General features: G+C 40.7%; 2 protein-coding genes and 1 long non-coding RNA gene across 3 annotated transcripts in view; all 3 read right to left on the bottom strand.

The window, feature by feature from the left end:
- The window catches only part of LOC308468082, a 42,612-nt gene extending 34,358 nt beyond the window's left edge, over positions 1-8,254 (bottom strand). Inside the window, exon 1 of the long non-coding RNA XR_013981455.1 lies at positions 8,164-8,254. This is a non-coding gene — a long non-coding RNA (uncharacterized lncRNA). The remainder of the gene's footprint in view (positions 1-8,163) is intronic.
- The window catches only part of LOC308467980 (ligand of Numb protein X 2-like), a 44,157-nt gene extending 31,101 nt beyond the window's left edge, over positions 1-13,056 (bottom strand). The window contains exon 1 of the mRNA XM_080989809.1: positions 12,900-13,056. The gene's annotated coding sequence lies outside the window, so the exon portion shown is untranslated. The remainder of the gene's footprint in view (positions 1-12,899) is intronic.
- Positions 1-14,154, bottom strand: part of LOC308467995 (tigger transposable element-derived protein 1-like) — a 147,924-nt gene that overhangs the window by 54,264 nt on the left and 79,506 nt on the right. The gene's annotated exons all lie outside the window — the stretch shown is intronic.

Below are 14,154 nucleotides of genomic sequence, written 5' to 3'. Positions count from 1 at the left end.
ATACTGTTCAGGTATGTACAGCTTCAAATTGAGAAATGAGGTGGTTTTAACCACCCACATTTTGTTACCACACATATAGGAGGACACAAGAACACAATCATGTAACCTTTAACAGTCTACTAACCAGGTAAACAATCTGCCCAGTCTCGATCTTCTACTTTTCCCAGCAAGGAGTTATTTGAGCCTAGAAATAAATTAAAGTTATTGTGGATTTTCTCCCTTCCCCGTTATTAATGTCTATAAATAAATTTCTGCCTAGCCACCTAAATTTATCTACCCTAAAGATCTAAACAGGAATTTTGTGAGTCAGGTTACACAGGAATGTAGTCATGGCATAAGTTTAGAAAGAGGTCAAAGGGAAGAACTAAAGCAGTTCAGCATGTGCTTATCTGACATATTGTGGGTGGAAGCGTATAAAAAGCCAATAGATAATAAGCAGAGTAAATTTTGGAAGAATAGTAGCTATCCACAATGGAAGCTGCCTTATAAAGTCAGACCATTTGTCCTACGTTAAGTTTTGTCTACCCTGATTAGCATTTCAGACAGGAAGCTTTATTCACCCATCTGGAGATGCCTGGGATTTTTTGCATCTGCTCTACAACCAAGCTATGGCCATCATCCTGAAGATGGCACACAATTGCTCATATACTGGTGATTTGCACATTTGTTACAAGAAAACCTTTGACTATGAGAATTTATTCCAAGAAAACCTTGGAAGTCTATGAGGAGTTCCTCGGTGTGAAGTAATAATGCACAAACTCTCTTGAGACAGATTGCCCACCATTACTAATATTTGTGTCAAGCTGTGGACATGTTCTAGCATGCACACTTCATACAGTACAATGAGGACACCCAGGGAAACTTACCTGTGAATTTACTGTCTACCCTGAATCATGACCTAGAGTGCTCTGAAATGTTTAAGTGTTTCCTTGGAAGATGAGTCTATGGAGAAATGGTTCCCTGAAGGTCAAAATGTCTCCCATATTCTTTATGAGTTCACCCTTATTAAGAACTTTCTTTTTCATATGCTTCTTATAATTCCCATTCTTCCTATATAACATGCAAATTCTGATACTGTTGCCTAGGCTATTTAATATCTGCACTGGGGGTGAGGATCAATCCTGTGGCCTACAATTGTGATTAGACAACAATTTCCATGATCCCTACCTCTGACCATGTTGGTTGGGACTGATGGGAGTTGTAATCCAGTAATATTTGAGGGCAATAGGTTCTCCTTCTCTGAACTATGTGAAACCACTGAACAAGCTCATCTAGATATCTGAGGTGAGATGTCATCAATATGTAGATGTACAACTCTATTTTGCTTTTTCTCAGATTGAAGCTGTGAAAGTGCTGAACTGGTCCCTGAGTTGGTAATGAACTGGATGAGGACCAATAAACTGAAGTTGGATTAAGATGGAGGAAGTTCTGGTGAGTGGTTCATCTGGCTTCAGAGGTGGATCCCTTTCTACATAGACTGCTCTCTCCCTAATGAATCAGAACCAGGTGTTGAGCTGCCCTTATACCCAGCCTTAAATTTAGAGACCCAAGTAGTTTCTGTATCATAAAGAACATTTGACTTCACCAATGGAGGCAAAGGCCCAGAAAAAATTAAATATGGATACCAAATGGTTGAGATATTATGACTTATTAATAGAGGAATAGGAAGGATATAAATTAAGACCATTTGAGCAAATTAAAGATAAGATAAATTGGCTACATTACCACCAGATTAACGAATTGTATAAACTGGATAAGAAAAATGGTTTTGCCTTGGAAAAATCTAAGTTGGAGATGGAGTTGTTAGATACCGAAGGTAAAAACTTATCTAAAATGTACAAGCTTTTGCTGGACTGGCATACGAAAGATGAACAAGTTAAATCAGTGATGATAGATTGGGCAAGAGATTTAGGACATAACATAATGTTTGAGGACTGGGAAAGATTGTGGAAGAAAGGGGTGAAGTTCACCACATGTACTTTGTTAAAGGAAAATATTATGAAAATGATGTATATATGGTATTTGACCCCTGTAAAATTAGAAAGATGTATCATAATTGTGATAATACATGTTGGAAATGTAAAGAAAAGGAAGGAACATTCTTTCATATGTGGTGGACCTGCTCCAAGGTGAAAGACTTCTGGGAAAAGATTTATAATGAATTGAAAAAAATGTTGAAATATACATTTATAAAGAAACCAGAGGCCTTTCTTCTTGGAATAACAGGTTCGGAATTGCCCAAGAAAGATGTTAATCTATTTTTGTATGCCACAACTGTGGCTCGTATTTTGTTAGCTAAAAAGTGGAAAACTCAAGAATTACCAACAGTAGAAGAATGGCAGATGAAGATGATGGATTGTATGGAGCTAGCCGATCTAACCGGAAGAGTCCGCGACCAGAAGGAGGAGGAACACCACGAAGAATGAAAGAAATTTAATGATTATTTAGTTAAATTTGTTAAGCTAAAATAACTGGAAATAGCGTCCAGATACTTAAAGGGCTTAGGATTGTATCTATGTTAACTGATAAAATAATATGTTTAATACAAGAAGGAGAAGATTTAAAGATGTTAATGTTTAATTTAAAGGGTATTAAAATTGGGATTTGGAAAACCGTTATAAGGATATGCAATGAAATTCAACTAAGGGGAAACGAGGAAGTTGTTTTACAAAGTAAATAACTGTTATTTTCAATAAGGTTATGATTTATGTTTGTTATGTTTTGTTTGTTTTATGTTTTTGTTTGTCATTGATATTGTAAAAACTAATAAAATTTTTGCAAAAAAAATAATAAAATGACTAACTAATGATGATACTAAACATGCCCAGAAAGAGATAGTGTGACTAGCTTACACATGCTCTGGTAAAAGCTCACTTAAGAGTACTATATAATGCATTGTACAAGGGCTGCCTTTTAAGACAACATGGAAACCTCAGTTGGTACAAAACAAAGAAACTAGATTTGTGATTAGCATATGAAGCACATCTCAGCAGCAGTGAAATATTGGCACCAATTCCCAGTCCATTTCCAAGAGCAATTCAAATTGCTAGTTCTCATCTTACCAGGGTAGGACCCAGATATGTGAAGGACAATCTTCTCCTGAACAAACCTGTCTTCCTCAAGGAGCATTCTCTGGGTCCTACACCTCCAAAAGTAAGATGACAATGGCCAATGAGAGGACCTTTTCTGAAGAGGTACCCAAGTTATGGAACACTTAATGTGGGAAGGTATGCAGCACTGATTTATTTTTTGCATACGTGGTAAGAACTATTTATTTGCCCAAGTCTTTCAGATTTTTAGTCTTCTAGGCTTTTATGCTGCGTTTACTGTACTGTTGGGTTTTGTAATGTTAAAGATGTTGTTGTTTATGGTGTTTTTAAGAATTCTGCAAAACACTCAGAATGTCTTCAGACTAAGGAGTGAGGTATACAGCTATGTTCAATGAAACTTCTTTCCAGTATGTATATATAGGATGTATGTATAGAGTATGTATGTATGTTGTTGCTTAGTCGTTTAGTCGTGTCTGACTCTTCGTGACCCCATGGACCAGAGCACGCGAGGCACTTCTGTCCTCCACTGCCTCCCGCAGTTTGATCAAACTCATGCTGGTAGCTTCAAGAACACCATCCAACCGTCTCATCCTCTGTCGTCCCCTTCTCCTTGTGCCCTCCATCTTTCCCAATATCAGGGTCTTTTCCAGGGAGTCTTCTCTTCTCATGAGGTGGCCAAAGTATTGGAGCCTCAGCTTCACGATCTGTCCTTCCAGTGAGCACTCAGGGCTGATTTCCTTAAGAATGGATACGTTTGATCTTCTTGCAGTCCATGGGACTCTCAAGAGTCTCCTCCAGCACCATATTTCAAAAGCATCAATTCTTCGGCGATCAGCCTTCTTTATGGTCCAGCTCTCACTTCCATACATCACTACTGGGAAAACCATGGCTTTTACTATACGGACCTTTGTTGGCAAGGTGATGTCTCTACTTTTTAAGATGCTGTCTAGGTTTGTCATTGTTTTCTCCCAAGAAACAGGGGTCTTTTAATTTCGTGACTGCTGTCACCATCTGCAGTGATCATGGAGCCCAAGAAAGTAAAATCTCTTACTGCCTCCATTTCTTCCCCTTCTATTTGCCAGGAGGTGATGGGACCAGTGGCCATGATCTTCATTTTTTTGATGTTGAGCTTCAGACCATATTTTGCGCTCTCTTCTTTCACCCTCAATAAAAGGTTCTTTAATTCCTCCTCACTTTCTGCCATCAAGGTTGTGTCATCTGCATATCTGAGGTTGTTGATATTTCTTCCGGCAATCTTAATTCCGGCTTCGGATTCATCCAGCCCAGCCTTTCGCATGATGAATTCTGCATATAAGTTAAATAAGAAGGGAGACAATATACAGCCTTGTCGAACTCCTTTCCCAATTTTGAACCAATCAGTTGTTCCATATCCAGTTCTAACTGTAGCTTCTTGTCCCACATAGAGATTTCTCAGGAGTCAGATGAGGTGATCAGGTACTCCCATTTCTTTAAGAACTTTCCATAGTTTGCTGTGGTCGACACAGTCAAAGGCTTTTGCATAGTCAATGAAGCAGAAGTAGAAGTCTTTCTGGAACTCTCTAGCTTTCTCCATAATCCAGCGCATGTTTGCAATTTGATCTCTGGTTCCTCTGCCTCTTCTATAAATCCAGCTTGCACTTCTGGGAGTTCTTGGTCCACATACTGCTTAAGCCTGCCTTGTAGAATTTTAAGCATAACCTTGCTAGCGCGTTGAAATGAGTGCAATTGTGCGGTAGTTGGAGCATTCTTTGGCACTTCCCTTCTTTGGGATTGGGATGTAGACTGATCTTCTCCAATCCTCTGGCCACTGCTGAGTTTTCCAAACTTGCTGGCATATTGAGTGTAGCACCTTAACAGCATCATCTGTTAAGATTTTAAATATTTCAGCTGGAATACCATCACTTCCACTGGCCTTGTTATTTGCAGAGCTTTCTATGGCCCATTTGACTTCACTCTCCAGGATGTCTGGCTCAAGGTCAGCAACCACACTACCTGGGGTGTACGAGACATCCATATCTTTCTGATATAGTTCCTCTGTGTATTCTTGCCACCTCTTCTTGATGTCTTCAGCTTCTGTTAGGTCCTTACCACTTTTGTCCTTTATTATGGTAATCTTTGTACGAAATGTTCCTTTCATATTTCTGATTTTCTTGAACAGATCTCTGGCTCTTCCCATTCTGTTGTTTTCCTCTATTTCTTTGCATTGCTCGTTTAAGAAGGCCTTCTTGTCTCTCCTTGCTATTCTTTGGAAATCTGCATTCAATTTCCTGTATCTTTCACTATCTCCCTCGCATTTTGCTTGCCTTCTCTCCCCCGCTATTTGTAAGGCCTAGTTGGACAGCCACTTTGCTTTCTTGCATTTCTTTTTCATTGGGATGGTTTTAGTTGCTGCCTCCTGTATAATGTTGTGAGCCTCCACCCATAGTTCTTCAGGCACTCTGTCCAGCAAATCTAAATCCTTAAATCTGTTCCTCACTTCCACTGTGTATTCATAAGGGATTTGGTTTAGATTGTATCTTACCGGCCCAGTGGTTATTCCTACTTTCTTCAGTTTGAGCTTGAATTTTGCTATAAGAAGCTGATGATCTGAGCCACAGTCAGCTCCAGGTCTTGTTTTTGCTGACTGTATAGAGCTTCTCCATCTTTGGCTGCAGAGAATATAACCAATCTGATTTCGATGTTGCCCATCTGGTGATGTCCATGTGTAGAGTCGTCTCTTGTGTTGTTGGAAAAGTGTGTTTGTGATGACCAGCTTGTTCTCTTGACAGAACTCTATTAGCCTTTGCCCTGCTTCGTTTTGATCTCCAAGGCCAAACTTGCCAGTTGTTCCTTTTATCTCTTGATTCCCTACTTTGGCATTCCAATCCCCTATAATGAGAAGAACATCCTTCTTTGGTGTCACTTCTATAAGGTCTTGTAAGTCTTCATAGAATTGGTCAATTTCAGTTTCTTCAGCACCAGTAGTTGGTGCATAAACTTGGATTACTGTGATGTTAAAAGGTCTGCCTTGGATTCGTATCGAGATCATTCTATCATTTTTGAGATTGCATCCCAGTACAGCTTTCGCCACTCTTTTGTTGACTATGAGGGCCACTCCATTTCTTTTACGGGTTTCTTGCCCACAGTAGTAGATATGATAGTCATCCGAACTGAATTCGCCCATTCCCGTCCATTTTAGTTCACTGAGGCCCAGGATGTCAATATTTATTCTTGCCATCTCATTTTTGACCACATCCAACTTACCCAGGTTCCTATGCAATATTTTTCTTTACAGCATTGGACTTTCCTTTCGCTTCCATGCATATCCGCAACTGAGCGTCCTTTCGGCTTTGGCCCAGCCGCTTCATCAGCTCTGGATCTACTTGTACTTGTCCTCCACTCTTCCCCAGTAGCATGTTGGACACCTTCCGACCTGAGGGGCTCATCTTCCAGTGTCATAACTTTTATATGCCTGTTGTCTTTGTCCATGGAGTTTTCTTGGCAGGGATACTGGAGTGGCTTGCCGGTTCCTCCTCCAGGTGGATCACGTTTGGTCAAAACTCTCCACTATGACCTGTTCATCTTGGGTGCCCTGCTCGGCATAGTTCATAGCTTCTCTGAGTTATTCAAGCCCCTTTGCCACGGCAAGGCAGTGATCCATGAAGGGGGTATGTATGTATACAGTAAATATGTATAGGATGGAAGCCTGAGTGAATATATTAGAAAATGACCCTATTAAACTTCACAATCAGCAGCTAAATAATGTTTCAACTCTGTCTTCCAAACTAAACAACTTTTCCTTTTGAAAAATATTGTCCTCCATTGCCAAATGTGCTTTGAACTAACAAGCTGTTTTTATATATCATACTTCATTAAGTGTCGTCAAGACTCTTCATTCTTTTTATTGATATTAGTGACTTCACAAAGAAAGCAACCAAACTTAAGGCTCAAGACTGAACAAATAATGTCTCCTGCAATTAACATACAAAATCCAAACTAAAAGCAAAAGTTAAAACCTAGGATTTATCCAAGTAACTGCAGCTAAAAGAACAGTTGCCAACAGAATGGTTACCTTCCAAGGATGTGGTAAAGTGTTAATAAATGGAGACCGTATGTCTACTACCTAATTTTTTTGAAAAGCCCACTTCAAAACACATATCATCCTATATGTTTATCAGAAAATTCCACTTTACTTAATTTTAAGAGAGATAATGCTAAGTAATTACCTTACCTTATGAAGCTTTAGCAAATTATAATGCCTACAGCCACATTTCTAGCATGTTCTTTCACTCCTGTCCAATCATGCTACACTAGATAGCGTCAGCAGCCTCAGACATGTACTTCCAACAGCACTGGGAAACTGTCCATTTAAACAGATCACAGGCACACACTTTTTGTCACCTATCACATTTAGTCATTCATGACGACTGCCTAGTAAGAAATATTCCTTATCTAACACAATTTGAAAATGTTAATCAGAATGTCTAGCCAAACAGTCATAATTGTACACTTCCCTCACCTATCTTTCTTCAAGACAGCACAGTAAGAAATGTTCCTTATCTAATATAATTTGGAAATGTTAATCAGAACGTCTAGCCAGACATTCATTAACGTAACAAAGCAGAAATAGATAGTGCATGCCAGGAACAGAACAATGAGAAGAAATAACACTGTGAATGATACTGTGAATTTTCTTCTTCCCCCTTACAGTTTCTCAAATTCCATGTTAATTGGGCAAGGTCTCAACACCCCACACAACTCCATACACAGCTATACTATCATGCACAATTCCATACACCATTCACACAATCACTATTATATGTCTTCATTCCACTGTACTATGGACATTAGTTCCATAAGATGTGGTGATGATGGTACCAACTTAGATGGTGTTGAAAGAGAGTAAGACAGATTGACGGCTACTAGACATATTAGCAATATGTTACTTTCTGGAAGAGTACTTTTGCCTCCCTGTCCTGCTGTTAACTTCTCATAAGAATCTGATTGGCTGCTGTGAGAAACAATAACTGGACTAGATAGGCCAGTGGTCTGATCCAGCAGGGTGGCTCTTATGTAAATGTGTAAGAACAAAATTATGGGTTGAAATGCTTAAAAAATGGTTATATAGTGGTACCTCGGGTTACAGACGCTTCAGGTTACAGACTCCGCTAATCCAGAAATAGTACCTTGGGTTAAGAACTTTGCTTCAGGATGAGAAAAGAAATGGTGGGGTGGCGGCCAGGCAGCAGCGGGAGGCCCCATTAGCTAAAGTGATACCTCAGGTTAAGAACGGACCTCCAGAATGAATTAAGTTCTTAACCCGAGATACCACTACATAGGTAAACTGTGTGGACTGCAACAGCCACAGCAGTTTCAAGAGAATTCCTAAGGCCCAGTCTAAGGTTTAAGCCGAGGTATTAAAAATTACTGGATTTATACAATTTCAGTAATCAGTAAACTTTCATTACACTAGCCAAAGGCCATGGCATCATCTAAGCAGAAGAAAAGAAAAAATATCAGCAATCACCACAATTTCACAGTCCTAAACTTGGCTATGTCACTGGTGTAAGCGATTACATATTAGAGCTTTTAGGTAGTAATACTCCCAACAGTTTTCAGGTTCTATGTTGGATCACTCCATAGTTCCATATACTGAGATGGTCCTGACATTGTTCATCGAGCCAACCTTGACCAAACAGACAACATCTGACAAACAATGGGCTGAGAGCAGCTGTTAAACCAAACCTTAAATGAGGCTTTGGGCAAACTGTTGCTTGGCATGACGTTCAACCAACAAACCAGACTTTGGTATCCCATACATCAAAATTCACTTTTTCTCTCTACAAACAATGGATTATTAGGCACTCCCTTATTTGTTCTAGGATACACAAAGAGCACCAAGAATTATACAGTTAGGAAAGCAAGCATTATTGCTCCCCTTAACATTATCTCTCCAGAACTATCACGCTAACATTTCAATAAAAATGCTATGGATAGTATATAAAGTGGTCTTTGTTACCATCAAGAAGACACCTCCCAAGTGTCTAAAAAAATTACCGTATTTTTTGCTCTATAAGACTCACTTTTTCCCTCCTAAAAAGTAAGGGTGAATGTGTGTGCGTCTTATGGAGCAAATGCAGGCTGCGCAGCTATCACAGAAGCCAGAACAGCAAGAGGGATTGCTGCTTTCACTGCGCAGCGATCCCTCTTGCTGTTCTGGCTTCTGAGATTCAGAATATTTTTTTTCTTGTTTTCCTCCTCCAAAAACTAGGTGCGTCTTGTGGTCTGGTGCATCTTATAGAGCGAAAAATACGGTATGTACAGTACTCTGCTCCTGCGATGCCCACAGGATAGCTCAGTCAGTACAGCACGAGACTCTTAATCTCAGGGTCATGGGTTCAAGTCCCACATTTGGCAAAAAGATTCCTATATTGCAGGGTACTGGACTAGATGACCCCTGTGGTTCCTTTCAACTCTACAATTCTATTATTCTATATTTCTCTGTGGTTAATTCACATAATATGTAGGTAAGGCTCTATTTAATTTTCTTCCTCAACCATCCTTTTCAGTGAAGAAACATAGTTATTATATTGCCTCAAAAGGCAAAGTCAGGGGTTTAACCAGCAATTTCCTCTGTAAGACTTGGGCTTTTGGAAGATGAGGTCTTTGAAAGCACAAAGCCATCTTTATCTGCAATATATGTAGAGCTCTACAATCCTTCTCTTTCATTTATCACTAGCTGGAAGCTGAAATGAGAGAATCATATTTATGTCTCTCATCTTTTGACTATGAGTTACAAAAGTAGACTTTGGACAGGAGATATCATATTCATCACAACTTCAAGCAGCTCACAGAAAAATAAACTGATGAACTGTTCATAAGAAAGGAAGCAACACATGACACTTAAGAGACTGGATGTATCTCATTAGTCCTACCCTAGTAAAACAGCATCAGAAAAACATTTCTTCTTCCTTGTCTTTACATTTTTCATGCATCTTTCACTTTGTTATTCATTGTCCAGAGACATAACCATGTTCGTCTGTTGCAGCAAAAACAACAAAATGAGTCTTGTGGCTCTTTAATGACTAACAGATTTATTATGGCATAAGCTGTCATGGTCCACAATACATCAGATGCATGAAGTTTTATCCTGAACTCTTGATCTGACTGTTTATAATTCCAACATGCCACCCCATGGGTATATATATACCTGCAACTCAGGATAACACCTCATACATCTGATTAAATGGCTGTATTATACAAAAGCAAATGCCATAATAAATGTGTGTGTCATTAAGGTGCCAAAACACATTGTTCTTTTTGTTATTGTGTCACTATTTATTTTCTCACTTGCGTATTTCGAAAACAAAGGCCATTGAAATTGGCCTCATTTGAACATCACATCATGGTTAATGACTTACCATGCTCATGCCTAAGAGGGCACGGAGTAAGCAAATCATGATCCCTGGTTCAGATGTAATGCAGTGCCAGGGATGCTTGTTTGTTTCCCCCCAAGCACTAGTAAGGAGCATACAGAGCAAACCATTAATTATGGTTTACCATGATGTGTGAATTGGATCACTGTGTTTATTGCACAAATGTGTAATTGCTCATTTAAAAATCAAGACAAACTGTGCAAGCCGCCAAATTCCCTTTCTGCCAGGCTAGAAGAGGGTTAGATTGAGTGGAGGCACAGTCCTGTTCTTCTGCACTTGTGGAATGACACCAACACCACTCTGCTGGCACAGAAAGGTCTCTTCTGCCTGCTTGCAGTGGATAGCCCTGAAACATGGCATTTTGAGGTGCAGGGAGAGGCCACTTCAAAAAGCCCATTGGGTAGCAGCCAGGTTTTGGATTGTACCTGGAGTGAAGTAATGCTTACATAGCAATAGGTTTTGTACAGAGGCTCCAAAGAACTCCACAAAAGAGAGCCAATTCAATTATTACCTGTTTCACGAAACTGAAGGCAAACAAGATTACCTAATCAAAAAGGGCAAAGTCCAAACTAAGATTTACATAGAAAAGGGCATTTGTGAATCACAACATTATTTCAGAATACTATTTATTCTACATTTGCTTTGCATCTAGGTTTTTTTCTTTTTTTGGCACTACAAAAAAGGGAAAATGGTAAATTAGGCAGGAGTAAATATACAGTGTAGTTAGTCAGAAGAGCACATGGGGTGGGCGTGTTGTGATACTGCATTTTCAGAAGCAACTGTTAGATTTTAATACATAACATCACAATTAATCAGGATTTAGACTGCAATATTATACACATTTCTCTAAACAGGAAAAACCACTGAGTAGGCTTGCATATGACTCCTAAATAGGATGAAAGACTAAACACTTACTAGAAGGTAAACAAATCCCAGTGACCTTGATGTGATTTGCTTCTCCGGAAACGCTCACTGCATAACTAAAAACTGCTATCTCCTAGTTCTATAGCAACAGCATACCAACTCAGAAGTTCAATGGGACTAACGCTTAGTTAAGCCTAATTAGCTCTAAATCTAATTTTTTTACATGTTTATGAGTGCTTGTCTTAAAAAGCTGGATATACCAAACACATTCATCAGTGTTTGTGATAGCCATGGGTTAGGCTGCACAAACTGTGAGACACCAAATATGACCATACCAGCCTGTATGTATTTATTTTAGCCTGACAAACCCATCCCCATCACCCAGTATTTAATAGGCAGGTAAGAAAAAAAACAGAGAATAACTCGCCAGTGACTGGTGGGGTTGCTTGCAGTTTTGGGAGATCACAAGTTGTTACACCTATGGCCTCCTTGCTCTGTACAATCTAAACTCTTGCTATTGCATCAAACGACGGAATAAACTCACTTCTTACGTCACAAGGCAAAAAGAGCACCTAAAACTTATTAAGAAGTCACTAATCCATAATAATTGCTCTTGCACTGCTGCTGGGTGGTTCAAAACATGGTTTGGTTTCTGTGTTGATCACAACCATTCCAATAAGATTAATATTAATAATATAATATATATGTATTATAAATACACCTGAAGCTCTACAGTGTTCCACCCTTCCCATTCATGTTTGCTCATGAACTGAGGACATAGTTTCTAAACCCTATTGAACAATTCTGACTACTTGCATTTTTATCTTGACCCACCTCCATGGGGGATCAGGACCACATAAGTGATGGAACCTCTCTCCCCAATTTATCTTCACAACCACCACCCTGTGAGACGGGACAATTGCTAACTCTTAGCTCGACCTAAAGACACTGAGGGTGACAAACACGTCACAGGGCTCTGAACTATAAATTCACCTATACAATTATTAATATATGTATCATGAAGGGAATTATTGGGGGGGGAGAGACATCAGGGAAATAATAATCCCCCCAAGCATAACCCCCTATTCAAATTAACCTCCCCCACTAACCCAAATTTTTAACCCGAGGAGTTTTGCAAATCGCCTGGTTGATTTTTCTCAAAACAGAACTCAGCGAATAGTTAAAACAACAACACAGAACAGAACTCATCTTCACCACAACCCAAGTAACATTTTGAAGCTCTTCCTGACCACATGAGTCATTTTTTATGCCTTGTTACTGCTGTTGTTACTATTATGATTGGTTCCACACCCCTCTTAGGGCACGGAAGTCATCCTGAGGTGGTCAAAGGAGAGCGAGAGAACTCGGCGATCCTCTCTGAAAGAAGCCGCAACACTTCCCATCCAAACCACGAAACTTTTAAACTCTAACGTGCCGGGTGTTTTTGTGTGTGTGTTGTGGTAAGAATTAACGATGTTGGGCGCGTCTCCCCCTCCGCGCTTGACCCGGTCTCAATCCCACGGCAGCTCGGGAGAAGGAGGAGGAGGGAGGAGGAGGGAGGCGGACTCACCTGGTGGAGGTAAGGCGCGGGGGAGAGGGCTCCTCAGACCCGCCGGAGGGCGGGAAAGGCGCCAAGGAAAAGCGCGGGCTCCCGGCTCTCCTCAGGAGACCCACTGCCGCTGCCGCCGCCGAACCCGGCCCAGGTCGGTAGGGCTGAGGCAACGTGGCTGCTTCTCTTGTGAGTTTCCGGGCGGAGGAAAGAAAGAAAGACGAAACCACTGAGAGGGCGGAGAGAGGGAGGAGAAAGAGGAGGCGGGTGCCGCTCAGGTGCCTCAGCTTGCCCGCCTCCACCCCTCGAAACAGCCGCTGCCGCCGCCTCTTTCTCCGCCTGCCTTTGCCTTTGCTGCCGCCCCTCAAAACAACGCCTCACACGCGCCCCCGACTGGTTGTCCTCCAGGAGCCCCCTCCCCCCCCCCCACTAAGTTTCCTTTCTCTCTGTATCACACACGCAAAAGATGTATAAAATGAATGGCTGGCTCAGATGCCGCCGCCCTTGGCCAAAATGTTGCCCCAAATCACAGGCTACAGCGCGGTGCAGACGCGGTTCGAGCGACCTGGGAGACCAGGGTTCAAGCCGCGGGGAATGACCTCCCTGGTCGTCTTTGCCTGCTCTCAACCTAACCTACCTGGCAGAGTTGTTGTGAGGCCACCTTATGCTCCTTGCAGGTGAAGGGGGAGAGTTATTTATTTCATATAATTTATACACACATACAAGCTGTTTATAAAAAGATAAAAAAATTAAATTGGGTGGGGGTGGGCAAAATCCGCAACGCTACTTTAAAACATACAAAAGTTAAAACACTAAAACCTCCTGATGGGTTCCTGCACTTACACTTGTACTTACACTTGTACCCCAATCCTAAACACACATCCTAGGGAGTCAGACCCATTGAACACAATGCACTTTTGTTTTTCTTGTCTACACCGTTTCTCCATCAGTCCTAAAAAGTGGTGGGGTGTTACATAAACTGTGCCCATTTTATATTTGTTTATTATCATTTATTAAGTTTGCATCACACATTTATATGCAACTCTAGAAAGTATTGTTGCATGCCACCCCAGTCTCCAAGTGGTGTGAGATTCCATGGGTTCCAATCACTTCCTTAAGAATGAGGCACAGCGGAGACTGGTATCTCTATGTTATATGGTTTATTTACACACATATATACAGTGATGCCTCAGGTTAAGAACTTAATTCGTTCCGGAGGTCCGTTCTTAACCTGAAACTGTTCTTAATCTGAGGTACCACTTTAGCTAATGGGGCC

Source organism: Podarcis pityusensis, assembly GCF_964106645.2.
Source record: "Podarcis pityusensis genome assembly, chromosome: Z".
Lineage (NCBI taxonomy): Eukaryota > Metazoa > Chordata > Lepidosauria > Squamata > Lacertidae > Podarcis > Podarcis pityusensis.
Note: the sequence above shows the minus strand (reverse complement) of the source record. Positions and strands in the feature narration are given on the sequence as shown.